The following is a 21232-nucleotide window of genomic DNA, read 5'->3' as shown; positions in this document are numbered from 1 at the left end:
ATCATTTAGTGTTGTCAACATGATCTTTTATATTTGAACCATTTTTTCCATCATTAACAAAAACTACACCGTGTTGATACTACCTACACGATCATGTATCATTTTTTACATGATCGCGTATCATGATCGTTTAGAACAAGAATTACATGCAGGCGTGTAGCCGATTAATTGCATGTTGACTGAGGTGCTTTTTGTGTTGGGGTTGATGCCCTAAATCTCATGGTCTTGTAGTTTGAAATTGTATATATTATACAAACTTTTTATTTATCTAATAAAATAAAGTGTTTTATTTTATTTGACATTTAGTTGCATTAATCCACAAAACCAATAAACTAACATCCAAGGTTATCTTCTGTAACCTAAACATGTATGTGGAAACATACAAGTTGATCCTGATTAAGTGATAACCTAAATGGTCTGTATGGATAAGGCTGGATACCTTATCATGGTGACACTACGAATACGACCTGCTTTGTAGTTGTTAAAATTGTTCTAAAATGCTACGAATGATTTGGTCCTAATCATTTATGTTGAGACATTAGAGCAGAGGTATTCTATACAAAGAGTTTGTATAAGACCAGACCATGAAATGAATAGTCTCTCTTATTAACACCGTTACTAGTTGAGACTATATTTCATCAAGATGGCTATAGGTGACTTGTCTTGAATCTTGAGTGAGTTGTGAACTTCTGCCTATGAAGGTCATCCTTTGATTTGTATGGGTAAGAGTGGCCTATGTAGCCGACTCAATATGCCTACCATTTTAGGGATTCGTCTAATTGGGGAGCTGGGAACACAACTACATAAGAAGAAATTTACTCATTCTCTATAGATAGAGCAAGTAGAGAAATTGTTCTTTTTAGGGCTGATTTCAGGGCTTGAACAATGTGGCGCCACACCCTCTCTTGGCCTGAGAGGAGTTCAGTTATAGTAGGACTATAATTATTGTTCATTACAGGAATAAGTGGTACTTAAGGAGTTACATGTAATTATAGGGGCAAAACGGTAATTTTTGGCCTAGTTGTACTTACGAGCAATTAGTGAAGGGTCATTGGACTGTTGATTGGTTATATCTAACAGACACAAAAATATATCTACAGTAAGAAGAGTGCAACTATTAGTCTTTAGTGGAATGACTATTAGTTAATAAATAGAGATTAATTTAATAAAGAGTTTAATTAATTAATCTCTTTTCATTGGAGCTTCAATCTATCAGTCCATAAGGTCCCCTTGTTAGCTCAATAAGGATAAATGAGAATCAAATTTATTTTGGTTTAATTTGAATTGTTCAAATTGATTAAAGGGAATAAATTGTATATGATACAATTAATATAATGTATTTGATACATTATAATGTAAAGTTTATATGAGAGAAGTTAATATTTGAATATGATCCAAATAATAATAATATGAATAAGATTCATAAATAAACTATAGGTTAAAATTAATATGGATTCGATTCATATTAGAACTATAGATTATATGAGAGATCGAAACCATTGGTTATATTATATATGATATAATATAAAGTTTATATTATATGAGATATAATATAAAGTTTATATTATATGAGATATAATATATATATTATATAAATTTTATATTCATTTTATTTAATTTAATTAATATTTTTTTAAAATAAATAGAATGAATAACTCTCTTGGGAGTTATTCTACGTGGGAAAGAGGGAGGAAGTTATTTTGATAACTTCCCCCTCCATTATCAATAAGGGTTAAGATTTTTTTTAAAAAGAAAAAAAAAAGAATTTTTTTTTAAGGCACTATCTTATCGATCTCTGTATTCCAAAGGAAACAACATTCTCTTAAAATTCCTTCCCTCACCAAAATTACAAAACCCCACAACTCTCTGTGATTCTATACTTGGAGAATAACATAGAAGATTTTGTGGTGTCTTGAAAGCTTGGAAGAAGAATTCTTTAAGGTTCTACAAAGGTTAGTTTATTTTCACCTTTTCCTCCATGAGAAGCATGCTTAAGTTTTGTTTATTGTTTTTCTTTGAATTTATTGGTTTTACAAATTGAATTTAACTTGCACGGCGTTTATACGCTTCTGCAGTGGAATTTCATTCCTTCAATTGGTGTCAGAGCCAAATCGTGATTTTTTTTTTGAATTTTTGAAGTCAAATTCAAAAAAAGGTTGGTATTTTTTTTCTCTCTACATCGTTCAATGTGGGTTTTGCAAAATAGATGTTTTCAATTTTGGCACCTTAGATTACAGTTTTTCATTAATTTGATTGATGTAAGGGATTGTTGTTTTGGTCATTTTAATTCTATAATCGAGTCTATAAGTCCGTGTCGTTTGAGGCAAGTGTTGCTGAGAAGATGGACGATTATCGGAGGAATTACGGAGGATTTTTTCCAGTTTTGTAGAGATTCAAATCTGTACAGAGTTGCAGCAGAGTTTGTTATAAAAACAAAAAACAAATATATGTTTTACGCACGTCTTCGAAGCATCGTGTTTTGTTTTTTGGTGCAGCGACTTGTCATCCACCATTGTTGCCGGAGGTCGTGGCTTTGAATTCCAGATCTTGCAGTTTTTCGTTTTTTTTTTCTTTTTCATATAGTTTAAAATCCCACCTTAGGATTATAGTTATCATGCATCATTCTTAAATATAAGTGTTATATTTTAGTTGCATGATTTTCTAAGCATGCTCATGCATCATATTTAATATAATTGTTATATTATATGATAGCATGTATAACTAATATATCTATGCATCATCATATTTAATATAAAATGTTGTATTATATAGTTTGATTGATGGATGTGTTTATTTTCATTGCATTAATATAATTGTTTTATTGTGTGATAAAAATGAAAATGCATTGAGCATGTCATTACTTAGTGAATATAATTATTATATTTATTAAATGACATTAGAAATGCATGTTTATAGGTTTTAATTATTTTCTTTTCTTAAAAGTGTTATAAGTTATGAATTTAGAAATAAAATCTATAATAAAGAGTTTCATACTAACATAAGGTCACAATTAGTTTTAAATAGTTTAATATTAATTCACCTAGACCTTAATGAATAATGTTTCTAATGAGATTAGAAATAGGATTAATCTTTTCTCGTTTTACTAGGATTAAAATGATATCAATAAAAGATTAAATTTATAAAATATTTGTCTATAAGGGATCTTTATCTAAGGAAGGTTCTATCTAGGCTGGGGTACTTAAGCTGACGGTAACGGAACACCCCTACTTGGGAACTGACCTGAAAAGTGAACTAGTCAAACATTTTTATAAGCATGCAATACATGATTATATTTATCAAAGTGTTTGATGAGCAATAATCATATATTGTTAATCTATCCAATATAAGAGTTATATTGGGCCGAGTTATATTGGGCCAATTTAACAATGGACATAGATAAATAATTAGCCGTATTTTCTAAGTTAATTAATTTTTAAGTAAAACACTAAGTGGGAGGAAATGAAGTATATGATACTTCATTTTTCTTTTCATGTTTCTCCTTAAACATTCACACCGTGAGACTTATGCTCGGCCTCGAGGCACCTTTGCTTGTGTCTCCCTACGGGTGGTGTTTGTGTAAGTCAATAACAAGGTGAATGGAGATAGTGTTTATAGTAAGTGGGAGAGGGATGTGTGTCAACACATCCCGCGGTCTCTTTCATTAGTTTCTAGTAAATTCTCAAGCTCGACCTTGAGGCACCTCTGCTTGTGTCCCCCCTATGGAAGGTGTTTGCATTAGATTTTACTCAAACTCCAGAAATGGATAGGATTTCTTTAGTTTTTGCTTCAATCGGTTTTTCCCTACAGATTACTCATTTGGGTGGAATTCTAGAATCTAAAATGAAGGGTTACACTTACAAGAAATTTTTAAGTAAGTTAATCATTTCTTGACTAACTATTATAGGAATAAGAGTTATTCTGGTGTAATATTTAGTTAAGATTGTCTTAATTTAGTGAAGGGATAATTAATCACCCTACGGAAGTTCTTATCCTACCTCGTTGAAGCATCATTGCAAAATAGATATCACTTAGGATATATTAAAATTTTGCTAAATTGATTGGTTATGGAAAATGCTATTATAACTAAAATAAATAAATTGTATGTTTTCAACAATTTGATAATGACGAGTCCTACTTTTAATATGCTGGCTGCTGATAAACTTAATGGCAATAATTATGCATCTTGGAAAAATACTATCAACACTGTGCTAATCATCGATGACCTTAGATTTGTCCTAGTTGAGGAGTGTCCTCAAGTCCCAGCTGCTAATGCAACTCGAACTATTCGCTAAGCATATGAGCGCTGGGCCAAGGCAAATAAAAAAGCCCGAGCATACATCTTGGCAAGCTTATCTGAAGTATTGGCCAAGAAACATGAATCAATGCTCACTGCTCGTGAGATTATGGACTCCTTGCAGGAGATGTTTGGTCAGGCCTCTTATCAGATCAAGCATGATGCTCTAAAATACATTTGTAATGCTCATATGAATGAGGGAGCCTCAGTGCGATAACATGTTCTCAATATGATGGTTCATTTCAACGTGGCAGAAATGAATAGGGTTGTCATTGATGAAGCCAGTCAAGTTAGCTTTATTTTGGAATCTCTGCTAGAGAGTTTCCTGCAATTTAGAAGCAATGCTGTTATGAATAAAATTGCTTATACCATTACTACCCTTCTCAACGAGCTACAGACTTTTGAGTCTTTGATGAAAATCACGGGACAGAAGGGAGAGGCAAATGTTGCTACTTCCACAAGAAAGTTCCATAGAGGTTCGACCTCTGGAACTAAGTCTGGGCCTTCTTTATCTGGCAATAAGAAGTGGAAGAAGAAGAAGGGTGGCCAAGAAAATAAAGCTAACCCTGCTGCTACTAAAACGAGCAAGAAAGCCAAGGCTGCAAAGGAAATATGTTTCCATTGCAACCAAGAGGGACATTGAAAGAGAAACTGTCCTAAGTACTTGGCAGAAAAGAAGAAGGTCAAACAAGGTAAATATGATTTACTAGTGTTAGAGACTTGTGTAGTGGAAAATGATATTGATTCAGCCTGGATAATAGATTTAGGTGCCACTAATCATGTTTGTTATTCATTTTAGAGACTTAGTACCTGGCGGGAGTTGGAGACTTGAGAGATGACGATGCGGGTTGGAACTGGGCATGTCGTCTCAGCGATTGCAGTGGGAGGGCTTCGACTTTGTTTACAGAAATCTTTTCTTTTATTAGAAAATGTATATGTTGTTCCTGATTTAAAAAGGAACTCGTTAAATTTTAATGTAAATAAAGTGTTTATTTGCAAAAATGGTGTTGAGATTTGTTCTGCAAAGTTAGAAAATAATCTTTATGTGTTAAGATCATTAACATCTAAAGCCCTTCTTAACACTGAAATGTTTAAAACTGCAGTGACTCAAAATAAAAGACTTAAAATTTCTCCAAAAGAAAATGCTCATCTTTGGCACCTAAGATTAGGGCACATAAATCTCAATAGGATTGAGAGATTAGTAAAGAATGGACTTCTAAGTGAGTTAGAAGAAAACATTTTACCTGTATGTGAGCATGCCTTGAAGGTAAGATGACCAAAAGACCTTTTACTGGAAAAGGTCATAAGGCTAAAGAACCCCTAGAACTTGTACATTCAGATCTATGTGGTCTTATGAATGTTAAAGCAAGAGGAGGATTTGAATATTTCATCACTTTTATTGATGATTATTCAAGATATGAGTATGTTTATTTAATGCAACATAAGTCGGAAGCCCTTGAAAAGTTCAAGGAATACAAGGCTAAAGTTGAAAACGCATTAAGTAAAACTATTAAAACATTTCGATTGGATCGAGGTGGAGAGTATATGGATTTGAAATTCCAAAACTATTTGATGGAATGTGGAATTGTATCTCAACTCTCAGCACCTGGTACACCTCAACAGAATGGTGTATCAGAAAGGAGAAATCGAACCTTATTGGACATGGTTCGGTCTATGATGAGTTACGCTCACTACCTAATTTGTTTTGGGGTTATGCAGTGCAAACTACAGTCTATATTTTAATTGTATTCCATCTAAAAGTGTTTCTAAAACACCTTTAAAATTATGGAATGGTCGTAAAGGTAGTTTACGTCGTTTCAGAATCTGGGGTTGTCCAACACACATGCTTGATAATAACCCTAAGAAATTGGAACCTCGTTCAAAATTATGTTTATTTGTAGGCTACCCCAAAGAAACTAGAGGTGGTTACTTCTATGATCCTAAAGATAATAAAGTGTTTGTATCAACAAATGCTACATTTTTTGAAGAGGACCACATAAGGGAGCACAAACCGCGTAATAAGATAGTATTAAATGAACTTTCCAATGAAACTACTGAACCTTCAACAAGAGTTGTTGAAGAGCCTAGTGCATTAACAAGAGTTGTTCATGTCGGTTCATCTACTAGAACACATCAACCTCAATCGTTGAGGGAACTTCGACGAAGTGAGAAGGTTACAAACTTACCCATTCGTTATATGAGTTTAATTGAAACCTTAACCGTCATATCTGGTGCAACATTGAGGATCCATTGACTTTTAAGAAGGCAATGGACGATGTGGATAAAGATGAGTGGATCAAAGCTATGAATCTTGAATTGGAGTCTATGTACTTCAATTCAGTCTGGGATCTTGTAGATCCACCTGATGAGGTAAAACCTATAGGTTGTAAATGGATCTACAAGAGAAAAAGAGGTGCAGATGGTAAGGTACAAACTTTTAAAGCTATACTAGTGGCAAAGAGTTATACCCAAGTTGAGGGAGTTGACTATGAGGAGACTCTCTCCTGTTGCCATGTTAAAATCTATTCGAATACTTTTGTCCATTGCTGCATATTTTGACTATGAGATTTGGCAAATGGATGTTAAGACTGCCTTTTTGAATGACAATATTGAGGAGACCATCTATATGCAACAACCAGAAGGATTCATAATCTCAGGTCAAGAGAAAAAGGTTTGCAAGCTTAATCGTTCTATTTATAGATTGAAACAAGCTTCTTGATCTTGGAACATAAGATTTGATACCGCAATAAAATCTTATGGATTTGATCAAATCGTTGATGAGCCTTGTGTCTACAAAAGAATCATCAATAATTCAGTAGCTTTCTTAGTTCTGTACGTAGATGATATCCTTCTCATTGGAAATGATGTACGTTTACTAACCGACATCAAACAATGGCTAGCAGCCCAATTTCAAATGAAAGATTTGGGAGAGGCACAGTTTGTTCTGGGTATTCAGATCTTTACAGATCGTAAGAACAAAACGCTAGCTTTGTCTCAAACATTGTATATTGACAAGATGGTTGTTAAATATTCAATGCAAAACTCAAAGAGAAGCTTACTACCTTTCAGGCATGGAGTTACTTTGTCTAAGGAACAGTGTCCTAAGACACCTCAAGAGGTTGAGGAAATGAGACATATCCCATATGCATCAGTTGTTGGCAGCTTGATGTATGTGATGTTATGTACTAGACTTGACATCTGTTATGTGGTGGGGATAGTCAGTAGATATCAATCTAATCTAGGATTCGCTCATTGGACTGCCGTTAAAACTATCCTCAAGTATCCTAAGAGAACGAGGGACTACATGCTTGTGTATGGTTCTAAGGATTTGACTCTTACAGGATACACAGACTCTAATTTTCAGACTGATAGAGATTCTACGAAATCTACTTCAGGTTCAGTGTTCACTCTTAACGGAGGAGCTATACTTTGGAGAAGTATAAAGCAAGGATGTATTGTTGACTCCACCATGGAGGCAGAGTATGTCGCAGCTTGTGAAGCTGTCAAAGAGGCTGTTTGGCTTAGAAAATTCTTGACTCATTTGGAATGAGTTCCAAACATATCAAAGCCAATTACTATTTACTGTGAAAACAGTGGGGCTCTGACTAATTCTAGGGAGCCTAGAAGCAACAAGCGTGGAAAGCATATTAAACGCAAGTATCACTTGATTCGAGAGATAGTGCATCGAGGGGACGTGATCGTCACATAGATAGCTTCGACGGACAATGTTGCTGATATGTTTACAAAGCCCCTCACGGCCAAGGTGTTTGAGGGTCACCTAGAGAGTCTAGGTCTACGTGACATGCCACATTTAATCTAGGGCAAGTGGGAGATTTACTGGGTGCGTTTTGTATGCCCTAGTTTCTTGTTTTGGGTACTATTATAGTATTTTAATTTTTATGTTGTACACCCCACTAGCTTTAGGACAAGTGGGAGATTGTTGGGGTTTATGCCCTAAATCTCGTGATCTTGTAGTTTGTAATTATATATATTATACAAACTTTTTATTTATCTAATAAAACAAAGTGTTTTATTTTATTTGACATTTAGTTGCATTAATCCACAAAACTAATAAACTAACATCCAAGGTTATCTTCTGTAACCTAAACATGTATGTGGAAACATACAAGTGGATCATGTTTAAGTGATAACCTAAATGGTCTGTAGTAAATGGATAAGGCTTGATACCTTATCCTGGTGACACTACGAATGGCCTACATTGTAGTTGTTATAATTGTTCTAAAGTGCTACAAATGATTTGATCATAATCATTTATGTCAAGACATTAGAGCGAGGGTGTTCTATACAAAGAGTTTGTATAAGACCGAACCACGAAACGAATAGTCTCTGTTATTAACACCGTTACTAGTTGAGACTACATTTCACCAAGATGACTATAGGTGACTTGACCTGAATCCTGAGTGAGTTGTGAACTTCTGCCTATGAAGGCGATCCTTTCATTTGTATGGGTGAGAGTGTCCTATGTAGCCGACTTAATATGTTTACCATTTTGGGGATTCGTCTGATTGGAAAGCTGGGAACACAGCTAAATTGATCTCTTAAGGGCGGATTTCAAGGCTTGAACAATGTGGCGCCACACCCTCTCTTGGCCTGAGAGGAGTTCAGTTATAGTAGAACTATAATTCTTGTTCATTAGAGGAATCAGTGGTACTTAAGGAGTTAGATGTAACTACAGGGGCAAAATGGTAATTTTTGGCCTAGCTATACCTACGAGCAATTTGTGAAGGGTCATTGTACTGTTGATTGGTTATATCTAATGGACACAAAAATATATCTACAGTAAGAAGAGTGCAAGTATTAGTCTTTAGTGGAATGACTAATAGTTAATGAATAGAGATTAATTTAATTAAAGAGTTTAATTAATTAATCTCATTTCATTGGAGCTTCAATCTGTAGGTCCATAAGGTCCCCTTGTTAGCTCAATAAGGATAAATTAGAATCAAATTTATTTTGGTTTAATTTGAATTGTTCAAATTGATTAAAGGGAATAAATTGTATATGATACAATTAATATAATGTATTTGATACATTATAATGTAAAGTTTTTATGAGAGAAGTTAATATTTGAATATGATACAAACACTACTACAAAAGTTGATTTTTCTGACGGTTTTAAACTGTCAAGAATGATTATTCTTGACGGCTTAAAAACCGTCGTTGAATCCAGTGTCAAGAAAGACAATTTTCTTGACAGTTGTAAAAAACGTCAAGAATTGTTAACGTTGACAGTTTATAACCGTCAAGATTATAAGTTTTAATGACAGTTTAGAACAGTCAAGAATGTGACTAAGAATGACAAAAACCGTCAACAATACGAATATTCATGACATTTTAAAACCGTTAACAGTGCATTTTTCATGACATTTGATAACCATCAAGAAAGTGATTGTTTATGACATTTTGTACTCGTCAAGAGTATTCTTTTTCATCACATTTTGGAACCGTCAAGAATTTCGTTGTTTATGACATTTGCGAACCGTCAAGAAATTTATTGTTCATGACATTTCAAACATAAATATGCACTAGCACAATTCCAAAACTTTAACATATATTAACATTTTACCATCTATGTATCAACATTTCGAAAAATTTACATATTTGTTCGATATTTTCATATACAAAACATCTAACTCAATGACCTTGAATGAAACTTGCTTCAAATGAACTTGCATTCTGCATCCTCTACTACCTCCAATTCATGAGCCAAAATAAGTACCACCAACTGCAGAGCCAATCTACAAGAAGTAGGTAACATCACAACAACAAAGTATGTTCAAAACTTATTCGGTCAAAGAAATTAACTAACAACTATAAAGAGTAAGCTGATCATTCTACACAAATAAAATCACAGTTTCTATTCTCCAACAACCATAATGAATTTAATGCCTAGAGTTGCTTCCAGACCACCAGAATTAAACATCAAAAGAAAAACAAGCTAAAGAAACATCCAAAGCAACAGAGCATAAACATCAAAGGAACTGAAAATACAAAACAGATAATTAAGTATCGAAGGTTGAAATTCATAATAATCAAAAGATCAAAAGGAAAAAAAATTCCTTTAAATCACATCAATGGTTATACTCTCTGTGAATGAACTTTGTAGAGTAATCTAGAGATTTTCAATGATATTTAAATGAAATCTAACTAATATCAACATTGCTTGTTTTTCAATTATTCATTTTCAATATAATCTCAAGTGGACACAACAAAAAAGTGATTCCAGTTTTCAACATACCTTATAGAGGTTTACTATACTACAACCATGCCTTATATTGAACTAAGAAGAGTTGAATCACATCTGTACACTGAACAGATGCATAAGAAATGGAGAAGCTACAAAAAGAGGGGGGAAATCAAAAAGTAAAGGAAAGGGCAAATAAAATATATGGCAGCATAATATGTTTTATGTTATGCCTTTCCAGACTTTTTATTTTGTTTTTTTATAGGTAACAATTATTGAAGAGTGACATGCTTTCTTTCTCAATCCTACAGCATTATAGGATTGAAATCCTTAGACTCAAGTAACAAAGTCTCTACATCTTTGCTGAAATCACAGCTCAATTCTATAGTTGTCCTTATCACTTCACCCAAATAAGACATATATTAACTCTTTAAATAGTATTCCACTTATTTAAAACTTAGTTCAATACATAAATGATTATAAACACCATAAAATATTGGAACAGTCAATCTGATGGAATTTAATGGAATTTGCTATCTTTTAGATGCAAAAATCTAATTTTCTCTACTTTGAGTACATTAATTTAATAGAAAAATAGAGAGATGCATATCAAGTAAAATGTTTCTGATAATCTAAAAAGAAGAAGAAAAAAGAATAAAGTTTATTACAGCGTGAAATTGTCTCCCCTTATGGAATCGACCATTGTCAAAATCATATTCCTTCAAAAGTAAAAAAGAAAAGCAAAGGAAGCTGCACTATAAAGAATGCTATTATAGATCAAACTATGAATGCAATCAAGGTTAAGATACAACTTATGGAGGGAATGACCAATTTCACTCTAATAAACAATGGAAAGTAAAAATTGCAGCTGACAATGGCTTGGCTCAAGTCGTAGGTGCACTTGATTTTACATTCAATAATTTTGAGACAGTTCTTGGAGTAGGGGCAGCTATGGAACCCCGAAGATCATCATCCTCTTTAGTTGGTCGGGTTGTACTTCTTGAACCTGAAAGAACTAAAATGCTATTCTCCAAATTACTAACAATAACACCTGAATTTCCCTCTTCCCCACTCTATAACTCTCCTTCCTCCTTTAGTTCCTCAATATACATAGTCTCAAATAAAAAAAAGCCCAAAAAATCGTACTACAATAAACAAAAAAGAATAACCAAAGAACAACAATTATCTCGAATACATAAACAAAAAGCCAGCAATCTACACCCATTTCACCCTAAATAGACAAAATTTCAACCAACAAACATGATTATACACAAACAATTAACACCCACATCGTGAAAACCTAACATTCATTCCTAAATAAAAACCCCATTAATTAAAGAAAAACAAAAAAAGTCGAAGAAGATCTCGATGGAAGAAATACAAACAACAAAATTCTCATAGAAGTCGCCACCGTCCCGGTAGCCGGAAAAGAAGAAACAAGCAGAAGAGAGAATTAACCTGGAAAAAAAGCCAAAACTCCTCAGCTCTAGAACTTCCTTCTTCTTCAGATTCTATGGTGTATGATAATTCAACAAAGATGCAGTTGGAATCTATACATCATTAAAAAAGAAAATTACAAACAGCTTTAAAATAAAGAAAAGTATACGTAGTGTGTGATGTTTAAGCGGTTTCTTTTTCTTCACTACTACTTCTATAACTTTCATTAGGTGCAGCGGCGGGTTTGTATAACAAAGTACATAGAATTATCCTTCCTTCTTCTAACAAAAAACTGAATCCTCGTTCTTTTCTTATTTAATACAAGTTAAAAATTAGGTTGGGCGAGAACCATTATTTAGTCACTTTTGTTCTTCAATACAAACAAAAAACATTAGCATGTACTCTAGTTAAAAAGGAGTCCAAATAAAAGAAAACCTCTTAGAATTTGAGGCTTATTGGTATTATTAATGAGAATGATATATATGTTCTGATCTGATCGTAGGTCGGAGTTAGTATGGGAGCGGTCGGACTGCAGTGGGTCGCCATCGGAAGGTCGTGGGTCGCCGTCGGAAGTCCGTGGGTCGTCGTCAGAAGACCGTGGTTCACAGTTCAAAGCCTGTCGAGGTCACCGTCTAAAGCCCGTCGCGTGTGGAGATGTCATCTGACGAAGACCGTCGTCTCGATATGCCATCTGACGAAGCCCGTCGCGTCTGGAGATGTCGTCTGAAACCCACGCGTCTATGGTGGCTGGCAGTGGATCATTTGCGTGGGTTGTAATGGACGGCCGCTGAAGATAGAGTGACTGAAGATGGAGATAGAGATGGAGAGATTGAAGGTTTTGGGAAAGAAAGGGGGAGATGAAAGGTTTGAAGCCAAAATTTTAATAAATTTCTTTTTAATAAAATAATTTAATTATTTTAATAAATTTCTTTTAATAATTATTTTTTAATAAGTTTATTTTTACTAAATTTATTTTAATAAATTTATTTTATTAAATTAACTTTTAATAAGTATTTTTAATAAATTTATTTTAATAGGTTTGTATTAATATCTTTATTTTAATAGGTTTGTATTAATAATTTTATTTTAGTAAGTTTATTTGATAACTTTATTTTAATAAATTTATCTTAATAAGTTTATTTAATAGAATGAGAGAAATAAAAAAAATATTTTTATATTTTATATTTTTATTTAAAAAGTTAAAAGAATTTAGTTTTCTAAAAAAAAATAGTTTTTATTTTTTTCAATTAATTTAGTAATTCTTGACGTTTCTGAAACGTCAAGTAAAATTCTCTTACTTGACGTTTTAAAAATATCAAGAAATTTTAAAATTTCTCAGTCTCCGCCTTTGAATTAAAATTCTTGACGTTTTAAAACGTCAAGAATTTAATCGATATTTCTTGATGTTTATCAAACATCAAGAATGTAATCAATATTTCTTGACGTTTTTAAAACGTCAAGTATAATTACATATTATTTGACGTTTGAAAAACGTCAAGAATGTCGATTTTATAATAAATCTTGACGTTTTAAAAACGTCAAGAATTTAGAAGATAATCCTTGACAGTTTATAACAGTCAAGAAAATGTTCATATTGCTTGACGGTTTAAAACCGTCAAGAATTCTGAAAATTGGCTCCCCTCCGCTTTTTCATCAAAATTCTTGACGGTTTTCCTATTAAACCACCCATTCCTTGACGTTTTTACCAAAAACCGTCAATAAAAGAAAAAACCAACCGTCAAGAAAGGGTCTTTTTCTAGTAGCGAAATAATAATAATATGAATAAGATTCATAAATAAACTATAGGTTAAGATTAATATGGATTCGATTCATATTAGAACTATAGATTATATGAGAGATCTAAACCATTGTTTATATTATAAATGATATAATATAAACTTTATATTATATGAGATATAATATATATATTAATTAAATTTTATATTGATTTTATTTAATTTAATTAATATTTTTTAAATAAATAGAATGAATAACTCTCTTGGGAGTTATTTTACGTGGGAAAGAGGGAGGAAGTTATTTAATAACTTCCCCCTCCATATCAATAATGGTTAAGATTTGTTTTTAAAAAAAAAAAAAAAAAAATTAAAGCACTATCCTATCGATCTCTTTGTATTCCCAAGGAAACAACATTCTCTCAAAATTTCTTCCCTCAGCAAAATTACAGAAGCCCACAACTCTATGTGATTCTTTACTTGGAGAAGAACAAGGAAGATTTTGTGGTGTCTTGAAAGCTTGGAAGAAGAATTCTTTAAGGTTCTACAAAGCTTAGTTTACTTTCACCCTTTTCTCTATGAGAAGCATGCTTAAGTTTTGTTTATTGTTTTTCTTTGAATTTGTTGGTTTTACAAATTGAATTTCACTTGCACGGCGTTCATACGCTTCCGCTTTGGAATTTCATTCCTTTATATTGTACATATTTTCTATTATGGGCCTATGAACTTTTTTAATTTTCAAAATTGTTCTTTACAGGATAAATATTTTTTTGATTTGTTATATCTTTCAAAAAGCTCCTTTAAATTTTGTATTAGGATAACAACCAAAAAACAAAACCGAGGAAGTTAAAAGAAGTTTACTAATATAAGCAACTTTAATTTAACCATGATTTGTTAATGGAAAATAATTAGAATCAATAGGAGTAAGCTACGTAAGCAATTTACTTCTAAGCCATATAGGCTGTACTTCAAGGACTTTAAATAGAATTGTTTTCAAATATAACAAAAGTGAACCAAAATGTTTATAAAATATAGTAAAATATGATAGTTTATTACGATTCATTGTAGATATGCTAGATGTTTTGTTATATTTTCTAAAAATATTTTAAAATATTTTATCATTTAAAATAATTTAAGAAATACAATTATTGTAGTTAGAAAAGTTATCTTGGGAAAGTCATTCATTTTTTTGACGGTAACAAATAAACATGATTCATTTGAAATTTTCCAACCAAGTCCTTAGTGTATTTGGCTCTCAAATTTTCAATCTTCTAATTTTGGAACAGAACCTTCTCTCGTTATTATCTTTTATCCCTCCCATAAATTTTCTCCCATACATTAATTATTATTAATTTGAAGGATATATACTCAAGTGCAATCTTACAAATCATTCTCTCATATATTGCATATAAACAAAAATTTACAGTATCTAAGAACACAAATTATGGTCGGGTGCTTTAATAGAATTCAGGATAACTGAATGCAACTAATGGTATGTTTGGATTACATTTTCAAGTGTTTAATTTAGAAAATATATATATTTTTTTAAATGAAAGTGTTTAAGAACTACTCAAAACTGTTATTACGTATATTTTAAACGATTTTCACAAAAATGAGTTTAAACAAAAAAAAAATAAGTTATTTTGAAAAAAAAAATTAGGCTACATAATCGAAAGTTGTACTTTTTCTTTTATTTGAGAAATAATTTTGTAACTAAATAACCATGTTAAATATCGATTTTTATTTTTTTTATTGTTAAATATTTACATATAAATTGATATTTTGAGTAAGGTGAATGATTATAATAACTATTGTAACAAAATTTAAAACATATAAATTATTTATTTTATCAACAATTTAATGACAGACATGTCTGTCATCTTTGGTACATAGAATAAAAAAATAATTCATAAATAACTTACCAACAATATTTTACAAAAAAAAAAGAAAAAAGGAATTGAATTAGATAAACCATATTGGGGTTGATTCTCACTTAATCAATTAACAAAAAACACCTATAAACTAATTGATAAAAAATCAATTTGTAATGATCTAGAATTTTCTAAATTCAGTTTTAGTTCTTGTCGAACACTATTATTTTAAGAAAAAGCGATTTTGGCAAGAGAAAAAGTGTTTTTATTATCTCAAAATCACTCCCTAATACACCATAATTATTTTTCTCATTATTTTAGCCTCTAAATCTTTCTATACTCTCTTCCTCTAATCTATTTTATTTAAGCATTGATTAACTTTTTTAGGAATGTAATCCTCGTAAAATATATTATAAAAATCGTCTCTAACACTAGAAGAAATTTAACCTTTGATGTCGAGTGAAAAAAATAAAAACGAAGCTTTAATGTCGGTTTTCAAAAGGCGGATGTTTAATGTCAGTTTTAAACCGACATTAAAGAGTGAGCTTTAATGTGAGTTTAAAACTGACATTAAACATCCTCTTTTTGAAAAGCAACATTAAAGCTCATTTTTATTTTTTTAATTTTTTTAATTTTTTAATTTTGTAAAAAAATCAATGGTTTCTCTCTCTTACTTTACTCTTTTCTCTCCAAGCCACACAATCCCTCTTAATTTCTTTCCTTCTCCTCAGTCTCATCTCACTTTCTTCCCTCTATTCTCCAAATAGCCACCACCGCCGCCACCACCACTAGAAGAAATCTCTTGTATCCAACCCATACCCAATCGTCGTATAACCCACCATCATCATCCCTCGTGCCCAGCCTGTAGTAGCTTGTAGTCATCGAACAATCTGTCGACCTTCGTTGTGCTCGCCAACACCGTCGAACATAAATGACGAGTCAAGGTTTTTGCAGTTTTGGTAAATATAATGTACTTACAAGGCACTCAACTTTCTTTTTTATTTATTATTATTTTTTTTAGTCTGAAGTTTCCATCACTTTGTTTCTTGTTGCTTATAATGGAAGGATTGTTGTTGTTTTTGCATTTTCTCTTGGATTCTATATCTATTCATTTTTGGCATTATTCTTGATGGTTGTTTGAAATGAAAACTGAAGATATATCATTTTTCATATCATTTAGTTTTTTTGTTGCAAGGAATGATGACAGGAGAAATTTGTTTAACCAAGTCAAATTCCAAAAAATGTTTATTCTTGGTTTATTCCTGTGCTTTTTTAGTCTTGTGAACTAAGGAAGTAATGAATTTCTGTTGTTGTGCATTATGTTTGTCGAGAAATTTGCAGCCCAAAAAATCCAACACTTTTAGGGTTAAATGTGGGACGTGGAATTCGTGTGAAGTTAAAGGCTTCGAAGGCCAAATAGGGATGGATATTTTTTCCATTCAATCAAGTTTTTGATACAATGTTACACGAGTTTTGCTATAATCTTCATGGTCCTCACAATGCCAATCTCTACAAACTTTGGGATGAGCTTTGAAAGGTGTATCATTTATGTTTGTTTTGTTTTCCTAGTCCAATATGATTTTGTAATAAATATCTAAAAAAGACACAAAGATTGATATTCATGTGTTGTCATAGGATCATGGTTCACTTATTTGCAACCTTTCATTTGTTAACCTTTGATAAGTGATGATTCATTTGATTGATTAAACTCTTTGCCATGGTATGCCACCTGAAAAATTTGTTAGTAATTTATTGTATTGCTTGGTAGATGATAGTTCATTCTTATAAATCCCAAATCTCTAATTCAACTGATTAGCATTACGAATTGTCTAATTTTATTAGATTGCTGTTCTTTATACAGTAAGCTTATGAGAACTGAATGTGGCATCATGCCATTAATTTCAGTAGTCCCACACAAATGCATAATGAATTAATATAGTTTTGCTCTTCACGTGAAGTTTTAGACTTCAAGCTTCTGCTAATGGAGATGGTTATTCATAGATTTTAACAAATCTAGCCATTTTGAACCAAACTAAATAAGCAAGCCATTTCAATAAATTTTTAACTTTTTTGTTGCACCAGTAAGAAGAAATCTTTCAATTTTTTGAGTTTACATTGTGTATGTAGATTCTTTTATATGGTGTTGAAGTGGTACCGATTTTCATTTTTTGTGAGTATTTTCTTTTTCCTCATTTGGAGATTTAATGCTTTAATTGTTGTAGGAATATGACACTCTAATTTGTGCACCTTTCATTTTCCATTTTGATTAGCATTCTAGTCTTTCTTTTTGTATTTTTACTTTTTTGTGTTTTGTGTGAAAGAGCTTTCCAGGAAATTCTTCCTTCAGGTCTCACTTCAGTTTCAAAACCTCGATGGAACTACAAGGTTGGTTGATTCAATTTTCCTCTTTAAATATAATCTTCTAGTACTTGCTCGAATGTTAATCTAATATGTGATTTTCAACAAGTTGTAAATTCCAAAAGAGATGGATAGTTTTGTTTTCTTTATTGCATTGTTCTTATTTCTTGATCTAAGAACTTTCATATTTGCTTGTAATTTAGTTTATCTGCAATATATCACAAGATCGGGGTGGCTATTCCCCTATTTTCAAATATTTGTTGGGTTTTTCTGTTTGCAGGGATTAAAAAAAAAACCCTAACTAAGTACTCTTATTTTATAGTTTTATTTATGTATACTCTTAATATGCTCCTAACGCATATCAATTTTGGGAACATATAAAGTAGCTTGTGGTTGTTTCTTCTCATCTTTAAATTATCTTTATGATGCTTAGCACTTTATTACCCCCCACAGGCTTTTACTGTACACTCTTCTTCTTCCTCCTTGTGTTCCTTTATGATTTAAAGATGTTTTCAATGGGTAATGTTGCCCCTTCTCTTTCTTCTGCAGTTTTTTATTATGTAATGTGTCCTAGGAAGTAGTGTATCATCCTCGTTTCTCATGAAACTAGAGAGAAGCTGGAAGCAGAATATATATTGGTATACTGAAGATAGTTTTATGTGTAATTTGGGAATCACTCCTTGATTATTTCCCTTCATGCACCATGATGGATGTTGTTTCAAAATATTTGTCACTTCTCTAGTTTAAATATATCACTTTCACTTTCATGATGGATGTTGTATTATATGTTGTGTAAATATATGGGATCTTGGCAAGTGAAAGATTGCTCCGAAAGAGGGGATTATTGATGTGAGGTGTCTTGTATCCCATTTATTCAAACAATTTCTTCTTGATTTCCATGTTCATTTTCCCTTCGTAATTGTATATATTTAAATATTTGAATGCATTGATAGCCTAGAGAGGTGGGAGAGTTATGTTAATTGAATGTTCCTATGAAATTTTGTGCAACCGTATACCAGGGCATTGGGTTGAACCACCACCACCCGCAGGTGAAATATGGGCAGCATATTTGGTTCCACAAAAATGAAACCATCCAACCATGTGATTAGAATTGGTTTTCCAAAAGATGTTGCTAAAAAAAGATTGGTATGCTATGCATTGGAAATGCATCAATAATAAGTTGATTTTGGTTGTTCCATATGGAATTTTTTTTTGAAGGGGTCGTCTTAATGTGGTTAACAGTTTTGAATAATCGTTGGATGTACAAGTGAGAAACTCAAGAGGATGAATAGTTTGTCAAGTAACCTCTTGATTTTCAATTGTGATAAATTGTCTTGTATTTTTGGCATTTGGTTCTTGAAATTTTGAAGGATATTGGGGAAAAAGTATCGATTACAACGAGAGCTTTTAATCCTCTTGGAATTCATTTGACTGGGGAATTTGAGTTAGAACTAAAGTAAATCGCTTGTACGGATGCAGGAATCGTGCAAAGAAGTTCAAGTTGTAATCAATTATTGGAAACCTTAGGTGCTTCCTCTTTTTTGAATCTCGATTGTCTTAGATGGGTTGTTTTGCTAGCTATCTGCCTCCTTTCATATTTTTACACATTGCGTTTGCGTTTGCTTATGTAAATGCAAGTTATCTTCAATCCTTGTTATGTATTTTGTTGCATAAATCCATTAACTCTATTTCTTCCATTGATGCTTCCAGATTTGGCAGTTGAACTTTATAAGAAGTCTTTGGTCCTTGCCACTTAATTTTAGCACTTCACTTAGCAAAAGTCTCATGGTGGGTTTAAAGTTGTTACTGTGACAGTCACATGTACCTTAAACAAACTAAACAACATGGCAAGAACTGTATTTGAAATAGTTTTAATTTGAATCTTTTAAAATTTCCTCAACAATACCAATGTTTTTTTAAAGCTACAAAAAATATTTTCAAATTGATATTGTAGCAGCTGATGTCGACGACCTGTGCTCTTGGAAAGGATTGGTAGAATCTCGGCTTACGAATTTGACGTTGTTGGTAATTTTTCTTACATCCTAAATGAAGCACAGTGATGATATAATGATACTGTTTCTCAACTTGAAAACATTTCTGTACTTGAGTTGAATTAAAATTTTTTGTTTTAGAAATATCTTTACTTTGCCCATGTTTCTTTGTAATTCTCAAAATATTCTCGATCTTTTGGTCTCTCGTTCCACTGTTGTTTAGCATTTTCAGAGTCCCTTAGTCTGTTGCAAGAAGTCTTAGTACATAAATATATACTTTGTTGTGAACTGTTTTGTAATACTTTGTTTTAGATTATCCAACTCCTTAATTATTACTAATATGGATGATTCTTTTATTATTTATTTATTGTTTCATTTGTGAGAATCCCTGCATTTCCTTTCACATATGTATGCTTTCAAAGAAGACTCATGCTTTCAAAGAAGACTCATGTTTATTATTGTTGTTCTTTATCTGTGGAGGAGAATATCCTTTAGCTTGTGTTTATTTTCATTTTTTTTATTATTGAATTGAGTTTGTAGATTCTAAAGAAATATGAGAAAAACCGTTCAGACATAGTTTGTTTGGTAGTTTTGAAGATGAATTCTGAAAGTTGTTGTCTGATTATTTGACCTATTCTTGTATTGCAGGCTTCGTGAATGGAAACAGCTTGATGAGTACTTTTGTATGTTTATTCATTTTTGTGAATGATGTTCTATATTTAATTGTTAGTCCTTGAATTTGAGGTTGCTACATCCACAAATATGAATATGTATTTAGTGGAGGAACTTTCTGTTGTACATATACATGGGTTAATAATCACGATCTTATATATATTATCTTTATATTTTCGAGTTTTCACTTACAATTGTTGGTTGTTTATTTAATTGTATTTTATTATATATAATTCAAACCAAATAATGTCGGTTTTGCCATCATAAAAACTAGTGTAAATACGACATTAAATGTGTCTTTAATGTCGGTTTAAAAACGACATTAAAGACATATCTTTAATGTCGGTTATCCACCGACATTAAAGATCAACCGACATTAAAGGCATTCAATAACACCTTCAAAGATTTCGGTTTATAACCGACATTGAAGGCCTTTAATAACGCTCGCAAAGATGTCGGTCGTCAAGTGACATTAAAGGCCTTTAATGTCGGTTTTAAATCGACATTAAAGGCCAGATTTCTTGTAGTGTAAAAATATTGTCATATTCCAAAAACCAATAACAAATACCAATACAAAATTTAACTTAGGTTGTTCAATTACGTGGAACGTCTCTCTCTTAGATGACAAAAAAATTTAGCAGCAAGTACTAAAATGAGCATAATTCAATTAATAA

At 31.9% G+C, this 21232-nt stretch overlaps 1 long non-coding RNA gene across 1 annotated transcript; it reads left to right on the top strand.

The window, feature by feature from the left end:
• Positions 1–16257: 16257 nt before the first annotated feature.
• LOC127148588 (uncharacterized) lies at positions 16258–20745 on the top strand. Its single transcript, XR_007819690.1, has 4 exons — positions 16258–16507; positions 17859–17922; positions 18445–19920; positions 20535–20745. It is a non-coding gene; the product is annotated as an uncharacterized LOC127148588 (long non-coding RNA).
• Positions 20746–21232: the final 487 nt, after the last annotated feature.

Source organism: Cucumis melo, chromosome 3 (assembly GCF_025177605.1).
Source record: "Cucumis melo cultivar AY chromosome 3, USDA_Cmelo_AY_1.0, whole genome shotgun sequence".
Taxonomy (NCBI): Eukaryota; Viridiplantae; Streptophyta; class Magnoliopsida; order Cucurbitales; family Cucurbitaceae; genus Cucumis; species Cucumis melo.
The sequence above is the reverse complement of the archived record's forward strand: the minus strand, read 5'-3'. Positions and strand labels throughout refer to the sequence as shown.